Source organism: Monomorium pharaonis, chromosome 7 (assembly GCF_013373865.1).
Source record: "Monomorium pharaonis isolate MP-MQ-018 chromosome 7, ASM1337386v2, whole genome shotgun sequence".
Classification (NCBI taxonomy): Eukaryota; Metazoa; Arthropoda; class Insecta; order Hymenoptera; family Formicidae; genus Monomorium; species Monomorium pharaonis.
In genome coordinates, this window is record NC_050473.1 from 7,376,538 (window position 1) to 7,400,331 (window position 23,794).

A 23,794-nucleotide genomic window follows, 5' to 3' on the forward strand; every position below is an offset into this window, starting at 1 on the left:
ATATATTACATTTTTTTTTTTAGTGTACGTATTTAACATAAATGTATGTTTATATTGAAAATACAATATTAAAGCTTTTGAAATGTATTTAACAGTATCACATGATCCTTTTGCGCTTTCCTTTTATATAATGTTCTCATAAGTGTTATTGTTCGATAATTTGGTAATGGTAAATCGATACTTAACGCTGGCCAATTTGCCAGAACTTTGAGTTACGATCAGTTACCAGTTAATGAGTGTTCATGCTAAGGTAAACAGCGTCTTCAAACGTAGGGCTATTGTCGGAGATGCTATGTCATATTGATGGCAACAAGATACGCCCGTGGACACAAACGGCAAGGAAGTCCCGTCAGCTACGTAACATTAAACACTTCCACGGGCCAAGGTGGTGCAAGTGAAATTACGAGCGGTTCGTTGGAGAGTTTAACTTCAAGGCTCTTGAAACGACGTACCTATATACGAGATGTTCGTTTCATTTCCATCACCGGCAGTTACCTATCCGTATGTATTCTTAGGTCGTAGGAAGCGGTTTCTTTTTCAAATGGAAGTCAAATAATTTTAGGATCCATCTGTGTGAAATACGACGTGTGTGCTGAAGCATTTTCAAGAACGTTTAAAAGCAATATTTATTAGAGTTGTGATATCAAAACTGGTACTATAAGATTATTGAAATCAATTATTTTTCTCAGAAATTATAAAGATTTAGATCAAGTAAATATATATAATTTCATGAATTGCTAGTAGTAATTATGCACGTTAACGAGAAACGTATGTTTCTCAATATTATCTCTGATAGCATTTTGCGTATCAAATGAAATGACCTCTCAACGCTCTTCAGATTCTTTTTTAAGGATTTAATCGATCCCCCTGCTATTCAACTTCGGTTCCAACAAAATGTTCGTTTCTCTGCCATTGCGCGAGATATCGCATTGGAGCAGGGAAAACAGGTCACCCTGTACGGGGGTGAGAGAAACAGAAAGCGCTTCGGGCCACGTAGCGTGTTCAACAGCAAGCAGAGAGAGAGAGAGAGAGAGGTAGAGAGAGAAAGGAAGAGGGGAAGGGGGAGAAAAGGAGAGGAATGAGGGGCAACAGGATAAAGTAACGTTGGAACGAGAAGGGGGTGAAGGCAGTGGAGGAAGACGCGGTGGAAGTTAGGTATAGATTATTGTTAGAAGGTTGTTGAGCCAGCAATATATCTTTGGAACTCTGCCTCGCTCTCTATGAACTCGCCTTTCTACTACGCTAGGTACATACCTCACTAGACGCGACTCTCAACGCGAGTAGACACCCACGTTGCCAATGCCTGGAACGTCTAACCCTTCGGAGACTAGCTGCTTGCCGCAGGGGCGCATCTGCGTGACGGCCAGCGCGACTTAATCCCCTCGATGGGAATAATCGTTCGTAGACACCGTCCATACCTCAGGAGACGTCCGCAGACCACGTTTTCGAGCTCCTAGAACGGTAGCGGTAAAAACTTATCGGCGTTTTTCATCCGCATTAGTTTTTACCGCGTTTGGTCGATAATGCATCGTTATTCGATAACGCCGGGACGTAGCGTCCGTTAGATTCCCGTCGGGTGTTATTGGCACACCGGGGGATTGAAACATTGGGCGCAGTTTGCAGGCCGCTTCACGTCCCAATTTCATATAAACGGTTAAGCCTCTGGGTTTCTGAGGAATCCGTCCCTGAGCCTCAACGCCGTTTCATTCTCTTTATTTTCCCGGGCATCCCGTGTCAGCTGATTCGCCCTAGAGGAAGGATATCCCCGTTGTATGCCTGGTCGGCGCAACGGCGGAATCCAATGTGATTCCCGACGCCGCTGTACTTTAATAAGAGACGTAAGGGAGAGAAAGAGAGACGCGCTTAGGGGCCGCGATAAATGCGCCACGATAAATAAGAATTAAGCTAGCCCCATTGCGTTCAGTGGGCGTGAAGCAAAGGTAAACGAAGGGAGAGAAAAAGAGACGCTAGTAAAGATTGACAGGTTGGACTGTTGCCGGGGGGAAAACCGTCAGACTATTTCGCATTCACTCCACTTTCTGTTCTCATGGTTTGGCACCGTTTCCTACTCCTCAATATCGATTGGTCGGAGAAACAAGTGAATGTATCACGTATGTTCGGTTTACTAAGAATTTTTCATTTTAGCAGAATAATATTGTTTGAAGAGAATAATTAATATTTCTGTACTGGCATTAATTATTGATGTCAATTATTTGAGTCGTAATTAAGGTACTGAAAATACTGAAAATATTGAAAAGAATGTAATAAATTTGATAAATAAATTAGATTTGTATTTGATTTTTATTAATTAATTATACCCAATTGGAATACTGATTAAGAGTCCGTTTTCTTCAGATACGTGAAAATTTTTAATATTCTAAATATTTGTAGAAATATTCAGCAATAGAAATAATAGATATATGAAGTTATCTTTTGTTAATATGTGTATTTTTGCTATATAGGTATAATTGATCGTCGTAGCAAATATAATTATTTTAATCTTTATATTTTAACAATTTATACTTGACATTGTTACCAGTACAATTTTATTATTAATCCAATAATTTTGTTATTTTATTGTCATATTATTTGAAATTTTAGTTATTTAAAGTGAGAGGATTGAATATAAACCGAATAAAGTTGCTCGGTAAAAATTATAATAGATGAATGAACAGTACAATAAATTATATACAAAATTTTAAAATATATTTATTATCCAATAATGTACCAATTTTTATATTTTTAAATAAAGTAAGTTTCATATTGCATGTCAATTTTGTGCGCGTTTATGCGATGGGAATTATTACGCTTTGCTTGAATAAGAAATAACGTAATCTTCATTTATTTTAATTCCTTTTTCGAACATGTTCTCAATTTTTCTTTCTCATGAAACTCACAATCAACCCTCAATTGCTTTTGTTTCCTGTCCAACTTCTCGTCAACGAATTAATCAAATACGTTCTGACAGTTTCCTTGAAGGCGTTTCAGAGTAAAATTTAAACTTGTTGAAGTAGGTTGTTTAAACTGCAGCTTTTAAATTTCCTTTCTCATCGAGTCACGGTGTCGGGCGAGGGCTGCACGCGATGAATATTTCACAAAATAAAATAATAGGCAGATATCATGAGATTACGTGTAAAAGAGGTGCTATCGTTATGAATCTCGTTATTCGCAACAACTATCCTGCCGTAAAGTGTTAATCGATTGTATCGAGTGCTCAAGGCAACGGTGTCCAGGTCGACCGTTCGATCACGATTTACGATCGATAAATGTCACTTAAAATGCCACCTCGCTGTAGAAAAAAGTAGAACGCGGCAACCGTGCGGCCGTAACCGCCGTAAAATATACTAACACCGAAAAATGTAACTGGAATTTATGAGTTGAGAGTGAAACGAAATTTTGTATAACGCGCGTCGGATAAAATATGTACGTGATTTTTCTCATTATTCTGTTTATGCCGCCGGGGGGAAAAAAAGAGATGTACTTATCGCAACGGTAACCAGCGCCGGCTTGTTATTGCGAGAACATTTATCTGCTGCAAAACACAGCGATAATGGCAAAGAAATGAGTACTTTTCTCCGGTATTTTTCTTTTTTTTCCGTCTACTGATAAGATTTGTCTTGTATATAAATATATATATAGAGAAAGAGAGAGAGAGAGAGAGAGAAAATGGGAGAGAAAACTTGCAATTTTGGCAACTTTATTTTACGTCGAAATTTCTCCTTTTCAATGTCCGTCGTAGACCTTGCCGGTTTCAAAACGTAATGCGACGCAGATGCAATTCTATGTAAACGTGAAACCCAATTCAAGCAAGATTATTATTCCATTTAATCGCTCGAAAATATCCGCCGTTGTCGAGGTCAAGGATTAAAAGCTCGTTGAAACGGCTCATCCAGTACGTAGCTTTTCATTCCGCAAAAGCGCTTGTTTTCGATAGCGGGATGGATTTTCAATCTACACGTATTTCATGACACATTCGACGAAGTAAATATTATTTAATAAACGATACGAGCGCAGAAACAGCGGAAAACGGGAACGGGATGGAAAGTCGAGCCGAATGCAAGGAAAAACGCACTTCGCTCCCAAGAGTGTAACCGGTTATACGAAGGAGAAAATGAAGGGTGTGGAAGGGAAAAAAGGAGAGAAGAAAAAGTACGACGCCCACACGGGCAAGGAAACCAGGTCCTTGAGGCAGTTTTACGTTGGGTTGCAACTATGTCGCAAAGCAAATTGGATCCGATGACATGAGCGGGGAATAATGCAAAAACATGTTCTTTTATGGTAACTCGCAGGAGACGATATCAACAATTTCTCACCGATCTACTTGCCGCGAACCTACTCTTTTTATTTTGCTCTTTAAACGGATCACATTATCACCGTCTCTTCTCGTTTTCTGCGAAAAAAAAAAAAAAAAAAAAAAAACGAGAGTTAGAAAAGGAGCCGGTTCCGCCACTTTAGATTTCGCTAATACAACTGCACTTTTAGATAGAATTAATGTTACTAAAATTCAACAGAGATAATCAACATAAATTCAGCGAAATAATGTCTCGCGATAATAAATTGTATTCACGAGATATTAATCGCGACATAATAATGAATTGCCCTGTTACAAAGTTTTCTTGAGATCAAGATTTCCACGAGACTCACGACAAGCGTAACTTTTGTGACGCGTTTTTGAATTTTAATAATTTTATCGTGTGAATGAGTAACGAGACTAAAATATATATTTTTTTAAATTTATATAAATTTATTTTTTATGGTACATTCGTGGAATATATAGGTATGTTAATTTGGACTAAAGTAAAATAAGTTATAACATTAAAATTTTTTTAAGTTCGAATTTAATTCGAAGATAATTGATTTAAAGTTAATTAAAACAAACACACGTCAATAAATTATTGATGTTTTGAAGTATATAATTCTCACTAACATAATAAATTACTTAACATTTTATCAATTTTCAGAATTAATGTCAATGCATAATACTATTAATTAAAATATTCCGTCACCGCCTCTTCTGATCTTTTCATAATACTTTATAGGTGATAATTTAAATATACGCATCAATAATTTTACAATATTTCGTTATAATGATATCTCCGAGAAAGTTAATTTCTTTAGCTTTTTAAGTCCGAATAATCTGCCGTTATAATACTACAGAGGAATTACAGAGTGTCCGTCGTGCATGTTACCTTCTCATTATTCTTACTTTGCTTAGGGCGCTCTCCGCTTCTCCGACGCGCGAGAATTTCCACTTTGTTCTTTGAGTTTCATCCGTGGAATTCCCTGGTAGCCTTTCGGCGATTAGAGATCTAGGATTAGTTAGTAATGTCGGAAGGGACCCTTCGGCGTCGAATTGCATTTAACAACTGAATGAACGAGAACGAATTTAAGGAAGACTAAGGGCTCTTTCATCGAAATAGTTTTCGATGCCTGAATCCAAGTGGCGTTTCGCGGATGCCGCATGCCGTTTCACAGCAGCAAATGAATTACACTTGCAATGTGCACATATGTACGAATAAAATCTGAGTTTTGTAGTTTTCTATATATTTGTAATCATATACATTATTAAGTATTTTTATAGATAAAATATAAAATACAGAGTTTTATATTATTACATATAAGAAATTAAAAACATATTTTTTAAAATAATGAGATATAACGAGATTGTATTGTATCAGCAGCATTTCTTTCATATTGTAATAAAAAGATGTTAATACCAAAGAATTAATCAATGCCGAAGAAGATATCAACACGCGATAAAAATTTCCTGAACAATTGACTTGTATTTCTCACAAGATAATAATTATTTTCGTTAATGTAAGGATGTGTCTACTCATATACATAATAATTAAAAAAATACAAATAAGTAATTTCCGTAAAAAATTGTGTTACAAGCGTAATCTATTTAGAATAAAACATTCATTTGTTTGATCCGATGACAATCCATACATACTTTTCAAAACGTAATGAGTTTCTTTTTGCGACTTCGACTACGTTAACAATGTACACAGAGAAATTAGAACAAACGAGAATAGCTTTAGTCTTGAAATTTTCTCGAAAGCTTTGGCCTCGTTTCACAAGATACTCCGCAACGTGACGCCGTTCCTCTTTCCGTCACGGAAATCCGCAGCTTTCTAAACGTTGAGGTAAGTCTCTGAACCATTACGTAACTAATTTTAGCTATCCCCTCGACACTGCATTTTGTTAATGACACATCATACACATTGGTTGCCTGTTGTATTATCGGTAAATTATGAATTTAAATAATTTCGATTAATATTAATTACGTTTGCAAGTAAACAAGGGTGGAAATTAATCTAGAAACAATATATAATAATAAAGAATGTAATATAATCATCCGTTTCAAATTTTAACAACAGATGTAATGCATTAATAGATGTAATCTAATTAGGGCGTTCTGCTTTAATGATTCTGCTTTCAGAAACTTTTTCTTTTAAATCAAAATAAATATTTAATATTGTTGAAACTATCATATATTTGAATAAGAAATTTATTCAAAACAGTAATAGAGAGTTGTAAAAAAAGATGAGACACAATTCGACTTAGTGATAAACAGAACGCTTTGATTTTGAATAATCTTCATAAATCTCATTAGAATTTATGAAAAACGTGCATTACCAATAACTATATCCACAAATTTTAATTAAAACTAACTTTATATTGAAGAATTGACGAATTATTTAGCTATATTTAACTCTTACAATTCTTCGTTTTGTTTTTTAAATAATTGTTTAAATTTGCTTTTTAACAATATAAATGTATGTATGTAACAAAATTCGTTTTCGACTGCGGAACATTCTTTGGCACTTTGCTCAAGAACAGAAAAAGCCGAAAGTTAAACGACTGATCGTTTTATCGATGGAAGAACAAAGCTGTCCAAAGACAATCCTTCGGGAACGAACACGTGTGCATTACAGGAGCGTTTAGTGCTTATCGAGAGAAAGCAGGTCAGTCGTTGAGCTTTTCATATTAGATAACTGTAAAAGAGGTATTTCACGAAGGCTGTGCTTACAAATTTAGAAAAGTCATAATATAATAGAAAATGTGAATTTAAATTAAAATGCTTATTATATTAAAGAATTTTTAATAAAACATTTTCATTTATTCGCGGAAGGCATCAGAAATAGATCGCGTGACTTTTCACTTAATTTCTTTCGATATTGGAAAAAGTATATAGAAGCACACAGGAAGGAGTGATATTTAAACAATATGAAAAAAAGTTGCTTTATACGCTCTAAATAAAATTTTTCTCTGCATAAATAATTTGCGACATACAACGCGCTTGACATAAATAAGTTTGTAGTTGACCCGATTGTTCATTTCATAATAAATTTACATGATTGTATTTGGTAATATAAAAATATATATATTTTTTAAAAAACTTTTTTTTAGCTTTTATGGAAATACGTTTGTAATTTTTATTAAAAATGCATAGAATAAGTCGTGCAGTATCACAGCGACCGTACAAACTTTAATATAAAGGATAATAGTCCTTTATTACAGGCGGCTGTTCTTCACATTTATTTATATTTTTTTCAAAACTTAATATTCTTTACTTTATTTTAACAATAGGAAAATTCTTTTCTAATTCCAAACTCTGAGAGACGATGGATTTACGAGCACGACGGACTCGTGGAAGTCGCGTCCGGCATTTGATTTCAAGTGTCGACGCTTGTCCCAAGTTTTTTCCCCGTCGAGGATAAGAGCGAGGCTCGTGCCGGCGACGCGACTAGAACTTTTTTCTATTCGGCGAAATACCGACTCCCGAAGAAGCCAATCAGTTACTCGCTTCTCACCATAACCTTGGCCGCTTTCCACTGTTTACCACGCTCCGGCTCAGTTCCGTCGCGAGGGCACGTTGTTTCGTGTTTTATTTATCCCGCGTACAGTGCGCGAGATTTCAGTGTCGTGAAGTGCGTGGCGTTCGACGCACGTTCGCGGTTCACTTCGCAGCGTCCGTCGCTCGTATCCGACGGTGGCACGGTGTGTTTCGCGTTCGTCGTTTCGTCGATGTGACACGTTAATTGAGCTCTCAAAAGCGATGCTCGAGCCTCCCTCGCGCATACGTCGCGGTCAGTCTCTTTTTTTCCAAAAAGTGTATCGCGCGAGCTCGCAATTCGTTTCCCCTTTCCGTTACTTCCGCATTTTCTGAAGGTTAAGTTTTTCCCGTCGGGACGAAATATTGTTTATCTCGTGCGTCTTTTTATCCGTCGCAAGCGTATTATCGCGAAGAACGAAGAACAAGTAACTTGGTGTGTTCGTCAGTCCGATAGGTATGAGAAACAGAGGCAACGTCGTGTATGTGAAATGCGCGGAGAATATTCAGTGTCGTGAAGTGCGTCGCGCTCGATGCACGCATCGCGTCTCACTTCGCAGCGCGCGTCCGTCGCATCATTGTCCGTTGGCGATATCGCGTTCTTCGTTTTGCGTTAATTAAGATTTGAAAAGTGATGTCCGAGCCTCACTTGTGTCCTATCGCTGCTAGTTTCTCTTCGACAAACCGTTTCCCCTTCCATTATTTCTCGTAAATACCTCAGTCCCGTCGCGAAGACGGGAGGAAGTATGCGGGATCGGAGTGCCCGTCGGAATTCGCGATTTCACTTCTCCTTACTCTTTTATTTAACGTTTTCAAGTGGACGTCACATGCGAACGAGTATCGGGGACTGAATCGGGCAAACAGGCGATCACTCCGCGTGCCTTTCGGTTCGCGCGATCATGTAAAATTCGTAAGTGACGAGAACCTAACCTAACCTAACCTAATCGTCCGGTCGCTTGCATTTACGGCGATGTATGTCACGCGAGTGTTAGTGATGGTGCGGTAGCAATCAAGGATACACATACTGCAGCACAGCAAGGAAAGGGACATCCGGAAGGCAATTGTGACGCAGCTGGTGAGTTACTTGTTGTTTCGCTTATCATTTATCGTCAGGTTTCAATGACGATAATTCGTCCAAGTATAGATAAGAGCGTTTAATGTCGGAAAATATCTGGAATTTTTAGGGAATTAATTTTTTTTCCTTAAAAATCGAGAATTTTCTTAGAATCTTCTATTACACAGGAAAATTTTCTTTTAAATTTTACTTTTAAATTTAAACTTTACTTTTTTTTACAAAGTTGTTTTTTCCATCATTTTTTTTCTCGTTAATGCAAAATCGATTAGACAATAAATACTCATTCTCACGTACATTCTCTTGTGGTTCGCGAGTTATTTAAAAAAAAAAACAACGACAATAGAAGACAATGCATCGTTCTAAATTGGCGTTGTACAGTTAATCATCTTTCGAATTCTGTATTTCATATATTGCGAACAGATTGTTATACGTGACTATATGATCTTTATAGTAAAGGCTAATCTTTTATTTTAGATAGCTTTTATTTTAGCTGCCCTCTATATATATTTATTTTTTTCAAGTTTATTTTGTTTTTTACTTTTAACAATATTACGGATATTTGTTTCTAATTAACGTTCCGATATTTAATGTCGTATTAATGAGCGAATTATTATGAAAACATTTTTCGAAAATCGACTTCAGTTTTATACAATATAATTTCTTTTATTTTTTTATCAATTATATCTTTTAAAATTACAAATTATTTAGATCAAATCCCCGCTTTCAATTTTGAACGTGTGTGAAGTTAGCATCTCAAAAATACTGCAGAATTACTTGCATCCAGCATAGTTCTTGATAGGTTTCAACAATAGTTCCGTTGAATTACCTATTTTAATTAAATTTTTATAAATGAGATGCTAACTTCCAAAATCACATAATAGCATCTCACCGTATTTCGAATATACGACCACAGAGAAGACTAAATCTATAGAGTTCTATCATTTAAAAACGTCCTGTCAATAGTTCTGATGATTAAATTAATTTAAAAAAATTTTTTGTTACAAAACATACGTATGTATGCGTATATGTCTGCGCACGTGGATTTGGTGTAACTGGCATCTCAGATAGACAAAATTAATTAACTTATAAAATTTAGAAAGTATTTTTCAACAACTATAGTTGTTGAAAAATACTTTCTACAAAATTAATTAACTTATAATTAATTAACTTATAAAATTTAGAAAGTATTTTTCAACAACTATAGTTGTTGAAAAATACTTTCTAAATTTTATAAGTTAATTAATTTTGTCTATCTGAGATGCCAGTTACACCAAATCCACGTGCGCAGACATATACGCATACATACGTATGTTTTGTAACAAAAAATTTTTTTAAATTAATTTAATCATCAGAACTATTGACAGGACGTTTTTAAATGATAGAACTCTATAGATTTAGTCTTCTCTGTGGTCGTATATTCGAAATACGGTGAGATGCTATTATGTGATTTTGGAAGTTAGCATTTCATTTATAAAAATTTAATTAAAATAGATAATTCAACGGAACTATTGTTGAAACTTATCAAGAACTGTAGAACTATGCTGGATGCAAGTAATTCTGCAGTATTTTTATGAGATGCTAAACTTTGAGATGCTAACTTCCCAGACGTCAATTTTGATTATTTTAATATATTTTACACAGAAAAAAATGTAATATAGCCAATAACATATGTGATTGCGGGCTGTCAACTACATAAAATACTCAATACAATAATATTTGCTATTAATGCAAGTACAATGTTGATACTGCATTAGCATATATTATTGTATTGCGTATATCTGTAATTTGCAGCCCGCAATAACATATCTTATTGAATATATTACTTTTATTTAGTGTAGATTTAGACCAAAGGCTTGTTCCAATACGATCGAATTATTTTCAAGCTATCAGAAAACTGCGCAAAAAAACAAAATCTTGTAGTCCAAATTAGCTTGCGCAGCCGCAAGCTAATTTGAAAACGTATCGGAATAGAGCCGTAAAATTTTTAGTTCTGCCCTCGATTTTCCCCCAAAAGAAATATAGTCACCGTAAATGTCACTCACCGCGACGCTTGTACAAATTGTAAGATCCGAAACACAAAGAATAGAATGCTGGTCTCATTTTTTGAAAGAGCAGCTTCATTCGCCATTCAATGAAGGTAATCCTTCCAACATAGGTCAGGGTCTGGAAAAAAAGCCGGCAGCTCCGGGAGGGAAGGCGGATTAGGAGAAATTAAAAAAAAAAAAGAACCTTGAACTGGATTACGGAATCTCTAACGAGAAGATTGGTGCTCATCATCCGCTCTGTTACTCCTCATTCCGCTCGATTTGTCGGGACGATTAATATCCCAATCTTTTTTCCTTTACGCCCCCTTCCCCCCCGCCGTTTCTCTCTCCTCTTATCTCGCGCGAGGGCGGGGGAGGGGGCAGATATCTTTGTTCCCGCGTTATTAGGGGCAATTCGACGACCGGCGCAAAATCCGCGACTCATAATTTGCGGTCGGGCCCCATTTGCAACTCTAACGAGGCGCGGGTGCCTCGGGCTTCTTTCCGCGCGCGACAATTAGGGCGCAGTTACCGCGGCAAGAACTCTGACGCCCTTTGAAAACAGTTTAAAAGTTGGCTACCTTGAAGCTCCCGTGTAACTCGAATTAACTCGTTTCGTTCGTCCTCGCGTAGGACGCACCGCGCAGCGGCACCGCTCACGCGAGGATCCTCGTTGCTCCGCGCCTCCGCGCGGAATCGAGTTTGCCCGATATTTGAGTATGTTTGCGCGCAAACTTTCCCCCGGAATATCAATTTTTACTCATTTCTGAGAGAAAGAAAGAGAGAGAGAGAGAGATTGAGGAAAAAAGAATGGGAGCTTTCCCATTAAATTATGCAAATATGCGTGAGTCGCGGCTGCTGGCTGGCTGCCTGTCTTTCGGTTTTGCATCAGAGAGGAAAAAGGGTCAAGGAAAATGCAGATCGTAAGTGCACCCCACTCGCGGATATATATTCGCCTTCGTGGCGATAATTCTGGAATGATTCTGACGACAAAAGGTACAAATAATTTGATTTACCTTTACGACTATCAATAGCAATAGCGCGTCTGTCATTTGGACTTTCTCTCGCTCGAATGTGCATACGGCGATAAGGTAGAGCGGGATTTCAGAAATGCAATGCTCATACGTCTGTCCGTACGTTGATTTATATTCTGCAGAAATAGCGCAATTTGTATAAAATCTGAATTCGCAAGTAGCAACGAAATAAACGGTGACGGATCGCGGCGGGGACGAGAGTAGGAGAGAGTGCGGTTTAGTCATCCAATAATAATGTCGGAGGATCACGGAAATAAGGCAGTTTACGCTCATAGGAGCTGCCATAACTTTTCGGTGATATTCATGTTTACGAGCTTGTTGCCGTTTTTTGTAATCGCGACATCGCCAAAATGTATATCACCATTACCCGGACTCACGTGTAATCAATAATATTCTCCTCTAATGTGTGTGGCTCATATTTTAAAAGTTACTGCACGCCGAGAGAAAAGAAATAGTCGCATTAACCATAATATAATTTATAGTCCTTCTTGGACCCAACCATATATTTTTATAGTCATTCAGCAATGTAAATTATAGTTTGTTTAAGCTATATTAATGTTCTCATAATCATAATATTGGTCTATGCAATTCATGACATGATTGCCATAACTAAAACGAAGATTTTAATATATTAGTAAATTACACCATAAAACAATCACTACAAGTATCTACTATCTACTATTATTACTAATATTAAATTAATAATTACCATACAAATAATATTCCTATTAATGATAATTATTTTATTATACAATTATAGTCGCAAATATCACACATGTTTTTCTCAGTATAATTTTATTTTTGCTATTTAAAATACGAAACTCTTATTGGTAAAATCGAGATAATTTTTTTATGGTCCAGAATTTGCAACAAAAGGGAAATTATGAGTTGACGTTAATATTATAAAAGTTTGCGTTAGTAATTAACATTTACTATTTTTCTTCACATTTTTTTGTAAATGTGATTTAATTAACTCTTAAGTAAGCGTATTATTGATATCACATAAGCGCATAAAATCTGCATTCTCAATTTCTTTTTTAAAATTTAAGTAAATCAAAAAGGTATTCAAATATAAAAATATATTAGTTTAATATTTAACGCTTATTACTTTTACAAGAAATAAAAATCAAATAAATTTTCTTGAAATTATTCTGATCTTATGCGTTTACTTAATATTAATCTTATAATCTATGATTCAATAAGAATTTGATAAAAATCTCGTTAATAAGTGCTTACACAAATTAATAATACAAAATATTCTATTAAATAACTTTTATCGTATGTAGTGTTCGAAGAAAAGTTTTTGAGTTCCGTGACATTCTATACATTGAATAATATAAAACGTTCCGTCATTTCGGAACTTGTTGCTCTCAAATGGCGAGCTTACGTCGCGTATATTTTATCAACCTACCACGGGGGTTAGCTTTTACGGAAGTTTAGAAGCGGAAAGGAAACGCCGAAGAGAGGCAGTTCTCATACGCTGCAGTAGCGTTAGACGCTCATTCGCGAGCCGAGGCGAATCAACAAATTTCACCTCCTCTGTTCCCGTCTTCCTCGACATTGTAAAACAAGTGGCGCGCGACTCGTTCGCGAACGGAAGGAAAAATATGCAAAGCAATTTCCATCCATCAGGCGCACCTATCGCCGATCTTCCGGCGAGCGAGCATGCCCTCGCATTTCCCCACTCTAACGTGTTTTCGGATTCTGTTCTAAATAAATCTCTTTTATCTCCGAGTGAGTGAGCGAGCGAGCAAGAGAGAGAGAGAGAGAGAGAGAATATGAAGTCGCACTTGCTTCGCGTGTCTCTGTATCTTTGCGCTGTGAAACTAATGTAGAGCTTCACGGAATTGGAGACCAATTGAAAATTGAATACTGAGATAAGACGTACAAACAAAGGCCATGAGGGGAGCTATTTGTCTTTATTTGCGTGTGTCTCGTTTTGAAATTCGCGATATTATGCGGGCGTACATAAGGAGGGATTTTTTCTCGGAATTAACTGATCGTACACTTATTTTTTCCACCTTCGCACACTGGGTGGTTGCCATCCATGACAATTTTCAAACAGCTGTTAACACAACATCTTTTAAAATATTTATACTAAAATTCTGAAAAAAATTCATGGATTAACTTTAAGGTTTATAGAAAGTATTACATACTTTTGGTATTAAAATTTAAGAAACTTTATATTTAAAATAATTATTATATTTTGCCATTGAAAAAAAAATTTTTTTGCAGTGTGTTTAGTTTTTTGTCTATTTATTATGGTACTTAAAAAGTACAGAGTGCTGAATTTTTAAGAGGTCAGAAAATTATGGGTGGTAACCACCTAGTGTGTATACGAAGGGTTAAAATGAATTCTTCACGGCAAAGTCGCGTTGTGACGCTACGTGGATTCTCGTTTGGATTTCGAGGCAACTGAACTGCAGCTGCGCGAATGCCTGACACAAATGCGAGCGCTCGAAAATGGATATTACCGATCCCGGAGAGCTTATTTAGGATTCACAACGAGCTCTCGTGCGCGATCAGCACGCGATTACATTATCGCGCTAGTGTGATTAAAATCATTCATTTGTTTGGCGCGAATCTCGTAAAATTATTTGCCCGTAATTTTCCCGTTATTCTCTCTCTCTCTCCAGCACGCAATGGACGCGCGGTTAATTAAAATTTATTTTTAATCATGCATGATGCAGGGAGCGTTGTTGGACGATGGATTTTCTTTATTTTTTTTTGTTCTAATTAATTTATGCGCGATTTCTCGCGCGGGGATTTGCGTGGATATACGATGTATAAAGTGCGGGAACAATTGTGCATTATTTATATGGTGAGAAAAGGGTGAAGCTCTCGGGTGTGCGAATGCGTACAATGGAAACGCTCGTCCCGGATTGTCTTTCTCGGAGGAGAGCGGAGATACATCAGTCGGTAACAAAACCACTTAAAGTTTTCTCATTTTAACGGAATTAACGCACCGCAACAGAACAGTCGCTTAGCGTTAACTATTTTGTCATCTTGTTCCGTTTGCGAAAACTTTCATCGGTTTTAAGCTTTTGATCAGGAATTAAGAGATGAGGATTATGTTTATTTCAATTAAATTTGAAGTATGTACTTTTGACTAATTGCGAGAAGGCATTGCACTTTAATAAGATTGTACTTGTTCGATACGTCTTTTTTTCTTTCCTTTTTTATTTTTGCCTAATTTGTCACGAAGGGACCGGACTTTATAAAATTTGTTAAGGATTCATGTCGCGGTGCGTGATAACAATTCTCCAGTATGTCGCAATAGTTTGACGAGCGGAATAAATTTCATTTCGGAGCGACGGTCACCCTCGCGTATCTGGAATTGACGAATATTCATAAATTCATACGTTTGCTATGCATGCGCGGGGATGCATCTCATGTGTGCAACGACATTGACGAAGATGAATATAGATGCTCTTATGGCCGGAATGGATTGCGCGGACACGCCGGCCGATTAAAAATTCCGTTGTAACGTTCAATGCAAATTCAAATGTATAACTCGCGTCGTCTGACTTCGGACTATACTTACTAAACTTATAGAATAGCCATTCGCACTTAAACCGCTCTAGTGAATCGCAGAGCGCGTAATTAATTTTTAAAATCTATATATATATATATATATATTTATATATGTCCGTAATAATATTCAATAATATGTATTTGTTTGTTGTGAACAAGCGCAATTAAATCTGTATAATCCGTATGTATCAGCATGTACATTTCAATGTAACGGTATCCATTATAGTAGGGATAATTAAGATGAAAATAACGTTTCCGATATTTGTTGAATGCATTATTTGTTTTGAGAATTGTTAATTCCGCGTAATTAAACGATTGCTTTTGATATCGCGGCATTATTCGGGGCGCGCAGTTACAGACTTAACAACTAACAATATTAGTGGGAATGGAATAACAATAATAGCGCATTTAATAATCAATATCCCAGCTAGGTGAATTTGTAAAATTGTCAGCGCAGACATTTGTTGTTCTTACTTTCCGTTTTATCTTTTCTTTTATTTCTAAAAAATTGCGATCACTAGCCCGTTAGAATGTGTTAATATCTTTCTTCTAGCTCAGTTTCGAATAGTTTCATCCTGTGGAGAGGTAAGTGGGATTAATGGGCGAGAAAACGTACGTAGGTGAAAGAGAAGGTAAAGGCGAGGTCGGTCCGCGAGAGCTAAACAAAATGGTGAAACGAGCCGAGACACTCTTGAGAGCTTGCGTAATTAGTAAGAATACTCGTGCACCCGTTGCTTCAGCTTGAAATGGAATTCTCATTTAGACTCTAGTTTCCTCTTTATTCTTGCTTGAACTCGGGGATCGGTTTACGGTGTCGGAAAAATTGAGGAGCAAAAATTCAGAAAAGACGATGAAATTACCCGACGCTTTTTGTCGTTTAGCACTCGTTACGGGAGATAGTGACAGTTTCAAAAGCTTATACTTAATTTTCCGTCACAGTTATTACATAATCTCCTCTTAGATTTTCTCTTCTTAGATTCAGTTCCGATGAACGTCGCGATGGAGCAATCTGTACGTTCGAGACAACGATAATAAAAAGCAGTGATACGATAACGTTTCGCTTAAACGGACAAACGGAGCTCTTCAATATTATTCGTAATTGATATTAACGACAACGGAGACACGAAACGCGCAAAGTGCGAAATATATATAGTCAGGTGATCGCGTTTGACCTGACGTGCGTCCCGTCGTACGTCGATTCCATTCATGGTCCAAACTTCTTCGCTCGTAACCTGCCCTTCACCTCGTTCATCCCTTCATAACGAAGGAATTTGGAAGTCTCTCCGGCGCGAAAGGTAGACCGTGTTTGCCAAGGGGGATTTTCTGAGAGTCCGAAGCACCGAGCAGAAAGGGGATGAATTGGACGGAAGGGGAGCGGGACGAGGCGAACGCCTATAAACTCGCAGACCACGTAGATTTTCTTGCTCCCTCGCGTTCTCGTGATCTTTAACCTTCGTGCAAGGTAACCAGGGCTGTTCTCGTGTTCCGTGCGCTGCTACGTAAATATAATGTCACACGCCACGAGAAAACGAGTACAACCGACGAAGGGAGAGAGTGACGTGAGTTATACTTCATATTTCCGGACGTGCCGTTTTCCTGAAATTTTATTTATTACGCAATAATAAACTCGGAAGCATGAAGGATTAAGATTATATAGATCGAATATCGATAAATGTTGCATGTTGTGGAATAATCTTGATGAAAATGTGTAGCTTTATATTTTTCCTTTTATTATTACTATTGTGAAATTAAGAACAATTATTTAGAAATCTAATGAACTTAAAATAAAAATATAAAGTATAGTAATTTTTATGTATTTTTGTACATATTTTTTAGTCTCATTACGCGAGAAATGATAAATGAAGAGACATAAATAGTAAGTAGATAAATGAAGAGACATAAAGAGCGAAAAACGTCGTGTCGCAAATTAATTAGAAGATTTAATTAAAACCAGAGTATCTTAATATTAATTTCAGACGGGTTTAAAACCGAAGAATTATATTGCTACGCTCCTGTTAATTTTCTCTTTTAAAAAACTTGGAACAAAAAGAAAAACAATTTTTGCAATCATAAATGTATGTATAAATCTATGTTATCGTACACACAAAGTAAAACGTATGCCGTTTCAAAATGCGTTTTAAAAGAGTTTTTCCATTATATCAAAGCATTCATTTGCAAAGTGAGTTATATAAACAAGATGTTTTTTTTTTCGTTTTGTAGCAGATTGTTATCTATCTCGAAACGCGCATCAGTCAAGAGTCTCTTTGCAAAGAGATTCCTTTTCCAATACTCTCCTATTTCGTTTCTTTAGTGCCGTTTCCAGAAAAGCGATAATTAAGAAAATACTTTCTCATTGGTACGTAACTCCTTATCTCGAGAAATTGTTCTAAGGATTCAAAGAGCTAGCTCCATTCTCGATTTTTACGAAACTCTTTAATTCTTTCTTGTAATATCATGTTACTTGACTATACTTTTTATTGCAGATACATTAGATTTCTTTCACAATGTTTTTTGTAACTTTTATTTAAAATAAGAGATTATTCTGTTGTAACGGATATATCTTGTCTTTGTAAAGTATTTGAAATTTAAAATACGCGTATTTAATCTGAGAAGTTACCCTATTTTTTAATGTAAATAATCAATTAAAAATCATTGTTATTAACTACAAACTGTACATTATTGATGGTTCTATAAGATAATAATATTTAAGGACATTATACCTAGATTTAATCAATATTTTCTGAAAAAAGTAAGGAGAAACCAAGAAAATAACCAGATAAGCAGCTTATTATGACAATATTTCTAAAAAGATGAGGAAATTAATTAATAAAACGTTTTTATATTGCGCGTTTTCGTTGGGATTGCATATTTAAAGGTTCATAAAGAATAGATATTAGAAAAATAACAAAATATATATATAATATTTATTTTAGCAATTTAAAATAAAGTTAAGTCACTGTCAGCATAAAGTTACGTGCAATGCTCTTATGACGAGTGATTTTAGTGAATTTTATAAAATATGTAGAATATAGAAAAGAAAGGAAACGGGAGAAACATCTGATTATCAACAAATTTGTTTTTGACCTCTTTAAATTAATGATATAATTAATATGTATTTTCTTTTACATCACTATACTGTAGTAATACGATATTTCACTACCGGATTATTGTTACAGTCATTTTCATGGATTTTCAGAGATAGCTGGAGCGATGATAAATTTATCCTGAGAAAACAAAAGGCAATATGTATTTCGTATAGAATGTCGTGAGAATTAAAATAACAATATCATTCGTATTTTATTGTTGCGAAAAAGCCGCAAATCAAACAAGTACAATTCAGTTTGTTAAAGGGCGGAGCTCCTTTCATTTCCATGTCAACTCAACCGCAAGACGGGGACGTTTCGAAAGCAAAGTTTAATGTTTGCTCCTCAGCTTTCTCGCTTGATTTCGTGGAAGGCGTGCACCGAGTTTGTTATAAAAATCAAATTAGTTGTTAAGCTCTGTATACACATCCGAAAGTTCGTCTCCCGTAATTGACGAGTTCTTCAAAGACAAATCTTCGTCTTCTCTGGTTGATTTTGTAGTCTAATTACCAAACGTTCTCGTAGATACACACAAGAATTAAAATCTATCTCGCTAGAAATGTCCTGCGTTTCTCAAAGTAATTTCTCTTTACTCTTTCTCGAATCGTTGTTTAGTGTATGGCCGCGTAACTGTACTTTCGCGACGACAGTACAACAGTTTGTAACAGGTCATAAAGGATCGTAGCGGGTTTTCTTTGATCCATCCATTCTGTCTGTTGGCCCGTTTCCAACAAAATTCATTTTTATCGCCTCGTATACGTGAGTACGTGTCGAGTTAGCGCATTGGTGATGTCTGAGGACAGTCGCAAACTCATAACTGAGCTAAGTTTGTGGTGCAAAGTCCCGCCACGGCGTGACTCGATTTTTCTCACGTCGTCGAAAATTGTTCTTCGGAAAATTTGTACCCTTTGGCCATCGCTGGACGTTGGCTGAAACACGGGAATAACGTGTAATGTCAAACGACGAAGGACAACAAAATAAATCAAGGCAGCCAAGCGAGCAAAAAGAAAGAAATCACGGATGAACGAACTTATTCTTTTAGTAGTAACAATAAAGTAAATAGTATGTGTGTATGTGTGTGAAATTAAACTCGAAAATATTTCTCTTCTTATTAAATAATCTCATTTTTACTTTTACACGAATCATTCATTTTAATATAAATTTAAAAAAACGCATTAGAGAGAGAATATTATTATACAACACAATATACAATTAAATTAAATGAAATACTAGACAAAAGACTATCTTACCATGTTAAATTGCTGTACATCAAAGAAATAATAAAACTTTAAATTATACAATACATTTATTTTTAGTAATAATAATAGATTAATAAGAACTTAAGCAGAGATAGAAAAGATGTATAATTAGTTATTTTCCATATATTAATATGGAATATCCTAAAAGTCTTTAATAAATTAATAATGTCAGATTGATTTCTGGAAACTAATTTAATGAATGTATCTCTGCTTTTAAGCTCTTATTACTGTTATTATCAAATATAGCATATTAATAATATATGCATACGTATTACAATATTTTGTATAGGATTATATTGAAATATAAAATAATAAATTCATTTATTTAGATAGATATATATATATATCTTTCATTATTTACATGTATAATTTGAAGTTTATATTTACTTAATTACCATTGGGTCTCAAAGGTTATAATAAATTTAACAAAATATGAAAAGTAGTACTTTTAATATTTTATTTTATAAGTTCTTTTTGTAAGGACAAAATATATATTGAGCGGTTAAAGTTCATTTTCACGTACTTCTGTTTTTCCTTCTCCCTTCTTGCAATTATCGATCTCTTGGCATTGGTTGGTCAAATTCTGGACTGTGGCTTAAGTCAAGCTGAGGTTTCACGGACAAATTGTTTGCCAACTCCAGAGTATCCCGATGTCTCGTATTACACAGCAAAGGTGGCGAGAGCGGTTACTCTACTTGTGTATAAGTTGAATTTCGGATATTAATTCAACTTTGTATAACATTCTACTCTTGACGATCTTAGATGCTTGAAATAGCTATAAACATAGAATGGAATATATTTCAAGTAAATTGATATATCTTTAATTCTCTAATTTATATTTAATTTAAAAAAGATGTCTATATATTAATTGTCTATATGTTAATTATATTTTGTAATTACGAAAGTTGCGAAAATTAATATAAGTTTGTGCTTTTGGTTTGATAACTATCAACATTCAAGAGAGCTTATAATTTAATACAATATATACAATATCAAATTACTTATAAATTAAATAAATTTTAATGAAACCGTTATTATTATATTATTAACTCTACTGTATTACGATGCATAATCATTGTTAATGTATTATTTGCATTCTAAAGTGCTATTATTTGTAAGCGGCTTTATCATATCTACGCTTTTGTAGATACGCGGTTGCGTCCATTTATTCTTCTTTTTTGAATAAATACTTATTTCATATTCGTTGCACGTGAGGCGCGTCACATTCTCTTCTCTGGAAGAAACTTGGTTCGAAGGATCTTCCGTTTACAACTTTCCAACTGCCGCGTGAGGCAACAACAAAGGGGGAAAAAGATATTCTTTCCGACCGTATGGAAGCCGCCCTTTTATTCTTCTCGTCTCGTCGTTCGCCCGCTTAGAATGTATCGAATATATCGTAGCAAATATCAAGGATTCTCATACATTAAAATTGAAAATTCGAACAAAAACATGTATATATGCATCGACATAATTTCCAATTTTTACTTAGATTTAAAATATCCAAAGAATGAAAAACAAACTTACAATTATTAAATATCTTTGCTATATTACTATAATTTTTACAAGTTATTTTATATATATATTACAGTTTGTATATTTCAATTTTTATAAATTAAATGTACAGTTTGTAAATTTTACTACATAAATATCTAAGTACAAGTAATTACATATGCAAACAGCGTAATAGTAATAATGCATAATAATTTTAATATATTCAACGTACAGAATAAAATTTTATGTAATGCAAAAAAAAGAATTAGAGGCAAATAATTTCTTGTCAAATATATACATTATATATATAATTATATATCGTGTTCACAAATGAGCAATTAAAGAATGAAATTAAAAAAGAACATAAATCTTGATGAAAAATAACATTAGATTATTGAAATTACCTTCGTTTGATGATCAATATAAATTGAAAAGGGATTTCGCAATCGCATATCGGCGCGGCGGAAAGCGAATCGGAAGCGGAAATGGAACGCACACGCATATATAAACACCGACATATAAACCTCGACTCGCATATCCGCGACTTTTCGTGCGTGACGTTCTGCGAGGTCGCGTGACAAAATTGGACGGCGATGAATTCCCCGATGGTACGTCTCTGGATATTCCGGCACGGTTGCTTCTGCACGAGCGCGAAGCGGAACAAGCCGAGCAATTGGCATGCCATCCGTACATCTCTGATATCGGCGAAGACGTCTCGACGAAACATCTTTTGAGATTTGGCGATAAGTAAACGCCACTCGCAATTCGAGTTACTTAACCCATTAAAAACCACGGCTAAATCAACAATTGTTGATTAGCAAAAAATAACAATTGAAAATGGAACGAAGTGGAAAATGCTTTTAACATATTATTAACATATTTATCATGCTGACATAAAAAGCACATTATAAAAATTAATTTTGCAACCAATAACGCCGATCGATTCTGTGGAAAAAAATTTTTCTTTATATGAAGTGCCCCAGTTTTTCCTTTAGTGCATATTGGATACATTATCATAATTTACATTCATGCACTATTCGAACTGGTTTCTTCAATTTCCATTGTTGGAAATGAGAACGATTTAAATCTCAGTCTGCTTCTTTAATTTTGCAGTTGCTTACATATTTTTTTCCTTTCATAATTTTCAAGTAAAATTTTTCATTTTAATTTTTTAAATTTTGTGTTTATATTTTTTAAGTCTCTTTATTTCAACGGATTTCTGATGCCAGTATACACATTAATAAACATATTTTTTATCATACACGTATATTTTATAATCCGAATATTCCGGATTTTTTAATAATCCAAAATATCTCTTTGAATTTATAATCCCGGCGGAACGTCAAACGAAAAAGTTCTCCGAAAATATTTGCCGTTTCTCTTTCGGCCACAGCGTCGAAATGAATAGACAGGAACACAAGAAGTTAAATTACCCCAAGCTATTTTGCGTGCGAGTCTGTGCAAAGCGACGTCACACTGGCTTAAAAAAAAGATATGAATATTACTTTTTCGCTACGTGTTGCAGCATTGATTGCAGCGAAAGCAGATTTATGATCTCACGTTTCGACGAACATTGTCTCGCGAGTTGTTTTTAAATTAAATATCAAGCGCCGATTAATATCAATACAGTCGTCATCGGACTTCCCAATTGCGGATTAAGCGCGATGAAAAGAAAGTGTTTAGTAATAACAACAAATCAAGCTCTGGTGAAATAATTTTAGCTAAATGTTTAACATGACCAAATATTTACTAATGAAATTAATAGTAACCGAACATAGTAACAGTAACCAATCAATCACTAAACAAGTAGCAAATATTACTGAATATTTGATTATATTAACCGAACGTTCGGTTGAATTTCACCAAATTATCATCTGGACTTGATTATATTATTATCAATTATTTAGCAAGCTGTTTTTTTCAACGGCGCCCGAGCGAAATTGAACGCGGAAGACGTTCCAACTGCGCTATTAATTGCACGCGATATCAGGCCGGTCTGCCTGTAAATTATCTTTCGACGGGCCATTAAGAGCGGCTTTGGCCGTGCAAAAGCGGATCGCGATTGTACACAGAGAGAGAGAGAGAGCGGTTGATGTATCTTCTCGCCGTAATCCATCAATCCACCAGCCGAAGACAATGGATAGATACGCCTCGCATTAGTTCACTGTACGCCTGGCAATTCTCCTCCCCTCTCTTATGTTAAAAGCGTCAGTTAGGAAGATGCCGATCCGATTTCGTCGTCTCCATGCGGCCGACGATGATGCGCGACAGCCATATTACGGCTCATCGTAAACGCGGGAGGTCGGACGTCCGCAGGAGGACATCCGCGGGCGTTATCCCCGTCAGTTGGATCCTCGGACAGAACAGATTATGCGAGTGAGAGATCCGTAGACGCGGGGGATGACTAGAGGGCCTGTCACTTCCGACAGTCCCGCGCGTCTTTCCAAGAAGATCCCG

At 35.6% G+C, this 23,794-nt stretch overlaps 1 long non-coding RNA gene across 1 annotated transcript in view; it reads left to right on the plus strand.

Annotated features, from left to right (window-relative positions):
• The window catches only part of LOC118646500, a 55,644-nt gene continuing 31,850 nt past the window's right edge, over positions 1-23,794 (plus strand). The window contains exon 1 of the long non-coding RNA XR_004964064.1: positions 1-8,912. This is a non-coding gene — a long non-coding RNA (uncharacterized LOC118646500). The remainder of the gene's footprint in view (positions 8,913-23,794) is intronic.